The following is a 9,106-nucleotide window of genomic DNA, read 5'->3' as shown; positions in this document are numbered from 1 at the left end:
TGGCACAATTGAATACTGTGCTCCAGAGCTATTCAATGACACCGATTATGATGCAAAGGCAGTTGACATCTGGAGCATGGCAGTGGTTTTATATGCAATGTTGACAGCGAGGTTCCCATTCACAGGAAGAACCTATCCAGTCATGAAGGAGGTGATGCTGAATCCCATATACTATATTCCTTACACACTCTCTCAAAATCGTTTGCTTGTGCATCTCATTGTGCACTTGTTCACTGTGAACCCTGAGCAGAGGCCCACAATATGTGACATTAGGCAGCACCAGTGGATCAGAGACAGGGAAGAATTTTGGAAACTCCCACCATCCTCAGAGTCATTCTGTAACAAACAAAATCCCAACATTGTGCTGGCTATGTGGGGTATGGGCTACGATCCCAAGGCTATTAGTGATTGTCTACGTGAGAAAAAATTCAATAACGTCATGGCCACATACCTAATTTTAAACCAAGAGTCACCCCAGGACCACACTAAGTCTTCCACTAGGTACTTGCAGGCTTGTGTCGCTGTGTCATCACCAGGTGCTCTCACTTCCCTTCCTCCTAAGAGGAGAGTGAGTGAGTCTGCCCTTCCCACCCTCGGCCTGCTGGCTGAACATCAGGGGCATGATGAGAAGTGTTCAAGAAAGCAGGAGACCAGAAGTCTGAGCATGCCTGCCACCTTGTGCTGCCTGCTGGAGGAGGAAAATCCTCCCCACCCGGTACCCACGTGTGCTCCTGAGGTTTCTCCTCTCCTGAGCAGAAGTTTGGCAGTAGGTAGCATGGTTTGCAATGAGTTATCCTCAGGATGCCCATTCTCTGAGTGTATTCCTTCTGCACAGTGTTTGTCCTGCGAGAAGCCCCAGGAAATGACCACCCCCAAGAATAGCTCAGGTTCTCAGAGTACAGGCTCTGCAAAGAAGGAAAGGGAGACACCTGAGGGTATGAGCACCATTGAAATCCTTGGAACTCAGAGATCTTCCCTTCAGACAACATCCAAGAACAACTTAAAGGGTGTCCTTCCTGAAGATGTAAGTGCAGCCTCTGCCAGCAGTCTGTCCAAAGGCTGGAAGAGGGTTAAGAAGAGAATTGGTAATTGTATGAGATTTCTGTGCTGCTGTCTGCCACGCTCAAGGAAAAGCTATGTTTTTCAGAAGGAAGAGGCAACACTGGAAGGAGACAGCATTGCAGGTGCACACACACAGCTAAGTGGGTTGCACAAGATGCACTTCAGTGTTAATAATCTATATGTTTTATAATGGCCTTTGTGACCATCACATGATAGTTAGGGTAGGTAAATTAGGAAATCTTATTTCAAAAGCAACTCTTCAAAGCACCACCACCACCTTTAACCCGAATTGTTTAAGCTAAAGTAGACAGTAGTGATTGAGAAGTAGAGGCTGTAGAGGCAGCCAGAAGTAGTGTTGGATAAAGGAAGAAAGAATTATAGAACATCAAAGGCTTTGAGGGAAGAAAACTAAAAAGATCAGGAAAGAGTATGAGAAGAAGAGACACCAGAAAACACATGGTCCAGAAGAATATGAGTCAAGACTCTGAAGTATGTATTTCAAAGTTCTTCAGACTGTGCCTTCCAAATGTCATTATCATTTTGCATATTGAGTCACTGTAGAGGATGAGACATTGGGTTAGCAGTTTTCTTGACTGAGATTGCCAAATTGGGAGTCGTGCAGGAAGTCCAGATGACAGAGTGTCCTGTATTCCAACAGAGAAGTCCGACACAGAAGGTGGTAAGCCTTCATCTACCATAGGCTTTTCCACAGACAACCATTCCTAACAGGAGGTATGTCCAATGGCTGCCCTTCAATACCATCTCTCTCCGAGAGCAACCCCGTGCCACATTTTCCCCAAAGATACCCTTCAATTAGAAGCCCCTATGTGTCAGTCTTCCAAGACATACAAAATCAATACGCATTCATCTGTCTTTCCCTTCAAGGTCAAGTCCAAGGTAGATGGTTTTTTTCACACTGGACGCAGGTGAATATCCCCTCCCTCCCCCCTCTCCCTATGTTGTGTTTGCAGGTGGCCTGTATCCATTTCCCTCTATTCACGGGAGAAACTCCCACTGCATGCTGGTTCAATCCAGCTGTTGGTGAAGGGGCCCTTACTGTGGGGTGCTTGTCAGAACCACGTTTATCTTCTAATAGGAGAGTGACAGCAAGCAGGATGGAAATGGGTATCACTGTAGAAGGAATTCTGGAATGTTGCTCCAGTTTGCAAGGTGAGTATTGCTTGATTTCCCTGGTGTAGAGTGGACACATGACTTACAATGCAGTCTTAAAACTACTTTTTAATTAGATCCCACATCAGGAGTCAGAGGGTCAGACCTAAACAGAAACTTGTGACTATAGATTAGAAGCATTCTTCTAGGATTCTCTTGTGAACGTTACATTGGTATTGTCATGGACACTATCCATGTAGAACCAATGATGTAACGAAGAGTGGCCACTCAGAAAGACTGAATGCCAGGGCTTATCTGTGGGTTTCATGGCTGAAGGCAGCACTGAGACCACTAATTTTCATCTTATTATATTGGAGAGGTATCTGTGATGTGGTTTATCCTTGACACTGATGCACAGAAAGATAAGCATGAGGCTGCTAGAGTCAACAATTCTCAATGCCCAGAGACGTGGTCATTAATCTCATAATGCAGAGGAACAAAGGTAAGGGGACACACAATGGAGTCATGGATTCAGAGTGATCTTGGGATAAATTGTGGCAAGTAGCTCATCTCTTTTCTCTCTGTCCCCTAACTGTTATGGAGGAACAGTTTGTGTATAACGGGTGAACATCATCTTACCTCTGTATGCAAACAGTCACTGCAACTGGCAAGATGCTTAGTCTGTACTGGGTTGAAGAACCATGAAAACGAGAGTACACACAGCCTTGCGAGGAAAACCAAACTGGAGTGGCAAGCCTTCTTCTTTATGTGGCCATACCTGCTCTGCATCGGTGGTGATTACTAAGGCAAGTATCACTCGTGATATACTTTACTGAATGAAGTGCCTGGGAGAGGGAGACTTGGGTGCTGTAGCCAGGTCAGTGAAACCCAGGAGATACAAGCGATGAGAATCATGGGCTCCAGACTCATAGGACAGACTCAAAGAAGGCAAATCTCAGTTTAAACTATTGTGATGTTTATTTTGACATTTTTATCTTGGGACTAACGAGGACTTTCCCTGATACTAAAAGCTATCTTTAGCATTTGACCAGAGAAAACAGAAGTCAGATGAGTTTCTGACCCCCACAACCATCACTTCCCTCCTTTACTGCCTCTTTGTTGGATGGCGGAAGGGCAGAGTCCATTATTACCAGCTACTTGAAGGAGGAACTTCCCACACTTCATCCCAAAGATGTCAACAGGTGTCCTCCTCACAGAGCACAAAGCCGAGTCCTTAGATGCTCTTCTGGATATAACATATTTGGTTGGCACAATACTTAAAGTACACCCACTGGCTGCTTGACAGAGCCACGATGAACAGTCTGGTAGAGGTGGGTCACATGGAGTTCCCCAAGTCAACTCCAGATGTCTTATTGGTCATCTTTCTCTCCTATTATCTGCAGCTTCTTTGGGACATCATCTTTCATGGAAGCTCATTTTCACCAAGTATGTATCCTGTCTAATGTAGACAAGAGGACGTGAGATGAGGTGCAGGAAGCAGAGTGCCAATGTTTAGATATGTTGGTGGGAAAATGCTTTTATTCCTTTGTTCCCAGAGCCTGGTGCCTAAAAAGTTGCAGGGATAACATGAGAAATAATTCCCTGCCTTCTGATGCCCCTGATGAAACCCTAATGATATTGGCCTAGGGAAGGTCACCTTGGATGACAATGAGCATTTTACCTGCCTCTTTAGTCCCCGAATTTCATAAAGTAAAACTGCCATTATCTGCCAAGACCACAGATCTTGTGCCTGTGGCTGTAGAACTCTCATCCAGTTTCCTCACAGATCTACAATATTCCTTCTCTTGTAGCTGCCTGGCCACATCCTGAATCGTGTCCGTGGAGGATTCCTGACGTGAGGACTTGCACAATCGGCCCTGGTGTCAGTGATGAGAAAGGTCATCTCCGAGTTTGGGAAAGCTCAGAAGATCTACACAGCTTCAGGAGGACATTCTGTGCATGGCAGTGAGATGGCTCATGTTCCAGTATCCAGCTACAGAACCTGCTCCAGTTGTCATCAAGATCTGAGGATAACAGAAGGATCCCCTAGGAAAGCCGTCCAATGTATGTTACTTTTAAATCTGCAGCATACATTCATGCTGTGTGTTTTTGGATAGTGTAAAAATGTCACCTATGCCTCTCTTTCCTCAGAGATGACCCTGGAAAACTACCTGAGCAGAGAAAGAACATGCCACTACAGCGCCTTGGGACACACGAGTGCATGTGCTTGGACCTTCTCTCTCAGGCCACCAATCAAATGATCATAGTGCACTTGACGTCAGTCACTTAGACTCTTTCCTAATGCTATTAGATTTGGAAAATGCACAAACAACAAATACCAAAGTACCAAAGTAGGTTTCCTGCTGAATTTACACCAATTGGCTAATAGAACATTTATTTATTTTTTTCATCCAAAGGACTCTAAGCTCTCAGAGACCCCTGTTTCTCCACTCTTGTGACTGTTGTTAAGATGAATGATCTTTTCTCAGATAGACTTGAAACATGTCAATCTGCACCTAAGCACTAAGCGTGACATCCATCTGGGTTTAATCCTAAAAGTGATGGCACAGGACAGGAGCGCCTCATCCAGACCCTGCACTTCTGGCTCCAGCCCTTCACAAAGTCTCAGAGATCCACAGAGGTGGAGAGGGACAAAACAGAGATGGAAACATGGATTCAAACACAAATCCCAGCAAGAGACCCACCTACATCACATCAGCTGATTTTAGCAAGGACACCATGGGAAATAAAGGCAGAGAAAATGATCTGTCCACAAAAGTCTCCAAGTATGCAAAGGCAAACAACAAGGAAGCCATTAGAAAACTAAACACAAATTATTATAGCTGACCCCCATGCAAACACTACAAAATTCACATAAGAGATGCAGAAGAGATCTACAGAAGTTTCAGCCTCTTAAGGAAGAAGAAAGAGACAGCACAGAAGATGAACTCTGGCCGCACGAGCTTTAATAATTTTAGCCAAGAAAATACAAAAGCTGAAGCATGGCTGAGGGAGACTGTATGGTAGGACATCTAGAGAAAGCCTGGACACTGTTGTCACAGCCCAGCAGACAACAAATACCTGTTCTAAGACAACATGATGGTTCGGTGCTATGCAGCAGGAAGGAGTGTCCAGGCTGACAACCAGAAGCTCAGCACTCTTACACACGTTACTGCATGAAGATATGTTAAAGAAGCAGAATGAAGACTCTCCAAAGCTGAGGACTCATTTCCCCCTCTGACAGTCAACTATACTCTTGACTATCAAACACCCCAGTCCAGGAGAAGAGGGATGCTGAGCATAGCAGAGATGTAAGACTTGCTTGAGCTCATGAGTCTCCATGAGCCTAGCGCTGCATACTCCCCAGCACTGCTCCACTCTCAATGCTAAATGTCAACCCATGCAGATCACACCACCCTTGCTGCCTCACAATGAATACATGGAGCCAGGCTGTGCTGACACCCACATATATCCCAAAACTGCTAGCTGTCAAACCCTGATGGACATCCTCAGCTCACAAACCACATATCCATTTAGATATCAGCCCTTACCTGAACATTTCTTACCCGTACACTTATATATTGTCATCCATATACATTACTATGGCAATTCCGGATGTTCCTTTCCAAACAACTCCCACACCAGTAGTAGTAAAGATCCTACACAAATGTTCCTTCCCATCTGCTGTGCTAAACAGCATTGCTAGTAATTGGCACCGCTTGACTTTGCCTGCCTGATATCATCTCCATGCATTGGGTGGTATTAGAACCAGCTTGATACCAGCTCTCGACAGCTCTATATGAGCTCTTCCATATCAGGCCTTGCAGGACCCCAACCATGAAGCCCTGTATATCTAAATAATCTATATCAAATTCAATTAGAACACACTCCCACCCCACCTACAAGTCACTTCTTAGTGCTACTACACAGAAATTGCACCTGCTTGTCACTCAGGGCCCACTGATGTTTCATAGGCCATGCACAACCATTGCCTGCTACAGCCCTGCAGTCCATGTGTGATGTAAGCAGGATGAAATACTGATGTCTGTTGCCTCCTTGTGTGGATGAGGAGAATTAAGGTTAGGAAGTGACAGGCAGAATCTGAAAACTATCTTGAACACACAGTAGTATTCCAGAGTTGGCTGTCCATCTGAGAGTGAAATCTAGTTGTTTATATGCTGTGGATATTGGGGTCCTCATAAGGAATGATGAAATGGCGGTGTATGTTGAGTGACAATGCTGTGTAGCGTGTCCTGAAACATGGCCTTTAATGTGGAATGGAGTGGAGGTGACCGCTCCTCCTGATTTCTAGGACTCTGTGTCAGCAGCTTGAAGACACCAGTGTCACCTAGCGCTCTACTTGGGGCAGGGAATGGTCTGTGAGTAGACAAAGAATGGCATACATGGAGCAGGCAGAAGGCAGGTGAGTTCCAGCAGCACCTGATCCTGCCAGTCTATTTAGGCTGCTAGTCTGAGAGAGGCAGAGGAGAGTCTAGCAATGCCTAAAGAGCAGCTGTGATACCTGCCAATATGTGTGGTGCTGTAGCGCCCATGGAAGGGATATCAAACAGGCCTGAATATGGGGGTAAATAATGTGTGTGTCAGGGATTCATAGCTACAGGTTTAGAAGAGTGGTGGAGAATTTTGTTCAGCATACCCTAATAATATTTTATATTTTAGATTAAGTGGTGGTTGGGTCACATCCTTGAAAGACTGAGAGCATGTACAATATGAGGGTTGCGTTTGACCAATTCAGCTGACATGATGTGTAAGTGTGATTCTGGCGTTAGTTGTGTTTCTGATAAGCTCAGGGACATGGCATTGGATCTACTTGATAGAGCCACAGGAAGAAGCATTCAAGTAGGGACTGATAGGTAGGATTGTGAAAGTGGAGGTGGTGTGTAGAGCATGAGAACTTCCATTTTATCTGCAGTGTCAGGGAGCATATGGAGTTTATCTTGGCATGGTGAACAACAATGTATCTTGTGTGGCTGTGGCGAGGTCCGGTGTGGTTTGTGGTGTGATGAGAGTTGACACCTCTCACACTGTGTGGGAAGGAGATGAGCTTCACCTTGATTCAGATGATAGCACGGTGGTGCATGGTATACTAAATTGGGGAAAACAGTAGAAACTGAACCTAGATACTTGTGTGTGCAGTGTATGTTAATCCACGTTAACACCTTATTACATACACTGCCAGTTGAAAGTCACCAAGGACACCCCTCACCTGCAATCACCATACAGTCTTCTAGATATTGGGCCCAGCTAGTCAACTTCCTCCCCTACTGACCCACAAGTAATGACATGTTCTGGGCCTTTGTACATTGCTCTACCAAGAATGTCAACTCAGACAAGGTGTAAGGTATCAGGACCTGTTGGACACCCTAACTCCTATCAAGGAAGGACTCACATGTACGGCTTGATTCAAATACTATTAGAATCCTCGTGCATCAACATCCCACACCAGGTATAATCCAGCGTGAGACACTATGACCATGCCACCTCACTTATACTACCAGCTGTCAGACTTTAATGAGAAACAAACACAGCACACACAGAGACTAAAATCCATTTCTAAGCATTGGTACATTAAAGCTTCCCACAAAACCTAACACCAACTTCTAGGTATCAAGAACAAACCGTCATGCATTCCTCACATGCATTCCTTGGTCTGGATCCTGAATATCACCCACAGAGTCCCAGTTTAACAGCTACTTATCAGGGCACACAAGACAGTCTCTTGCCATTGTAATGAAATGTACTGGTAGTTATTGTGCCTCAGATCCCTGACACCCTCAGAACCCTGAAGATTCATATACGCCAGTACGTGTCAGACCATCTTGAATATCATACCCACCAACACAAACAACACTGGTAGTATCAGGACACGCTGGATGCCATATCACATCTACCTAAACACACCTGAATAGCAGACCTACTGTGTATTCTAACACTCATGACAGTCCTACAAGGCTTGCTGATTTACCTGAAATGCACACATCACCCCGCAACTGCCACACATGCACTGCTAGGTACCAGGCTCTTCTGATACCCTAAATGGCTCGCAAACACTAACATAGCAGGGTCTCTTGGACATCACATCCCAACTGCAAACCTATTGCCCCTACATCATCACGCCTTGATTAATCCCAGGTCATCTATACACTAACATACACCTAGAGACGTGGTGATTGGCTTGACTCCACATTCTTCTCTTCTCTCTGGCATACAGTGTAATTCATCAAACACATTGCCCATAATACTAGCCCTGTGACCACACATCCACGACTAGATACTGGGTCCTTTTTGAACTCCTACACCAGATTGACATCTGCAAGACCATGATGTTATAATCTCTCTCAGTAACATCTTGTACACTTGCTAGGAGATGAGGGGGGGAGAGAAGGTAGGAGAGGAGAAGGGAGGGGAGGAAAGGAAAGGAGAGGAGAGAAGAGTAGAGGAGAGGGGATTAAAGAAGAGGAGGGAGGAAGAGAGGACAGTGGATGGTAGGGGACAAGAAGAAAGGAGAGGCAAGGGAAGGGGAGGAGAGAAGAGGAGAGGGGAGGAGAGGAGCACGTGGTAGATGTGCAGGTAGATGGAGAAGAAAAGAAAAGAAGGGAGGGGCGAGAAGCGAGGTGAGGACAGTGGGAGAAAAAGGGAGGAGAGGGAAGGGAGCGTAGGAGAGGGTAGGAAAAGGGGAGATGTGAGTTGAGGAGAAGGGAGAAAAGGGGAAGGAAGTGGAGGAGAAGGAAGGAGAGGAGGGAAACAAAAGAACCTTGGAATAAGAGAAAGAGATCTTGGTGTCAGGTCCTGTAGGTATGCCTTTACCCATAGCCAAGGCCCCCTCTGACACTTGCCAGATCTGGAAGCTAGATTCTACCACATTTACCATGTCCTTACAATTAATGTCTTCCAGGAAAGGGGAAGTATCTTG

This window comes from Chionomys nivalis, chromosome 14 (assembly GCF_950005125.1).
Source record: "Chionomys nivalis chromosome 14, mChiNiv1.1, whole genome shotgun sequence".
In the NCBI taxonomy this organism is placed as follows: Eukaryota; Metazoa; Chordata; class Mammalia; order Rodentia; family Cricetidae; genus Chionomys; species Chionomys nivalis.
Note: the sequence above shows the minus strand (reverse complement) of the source record.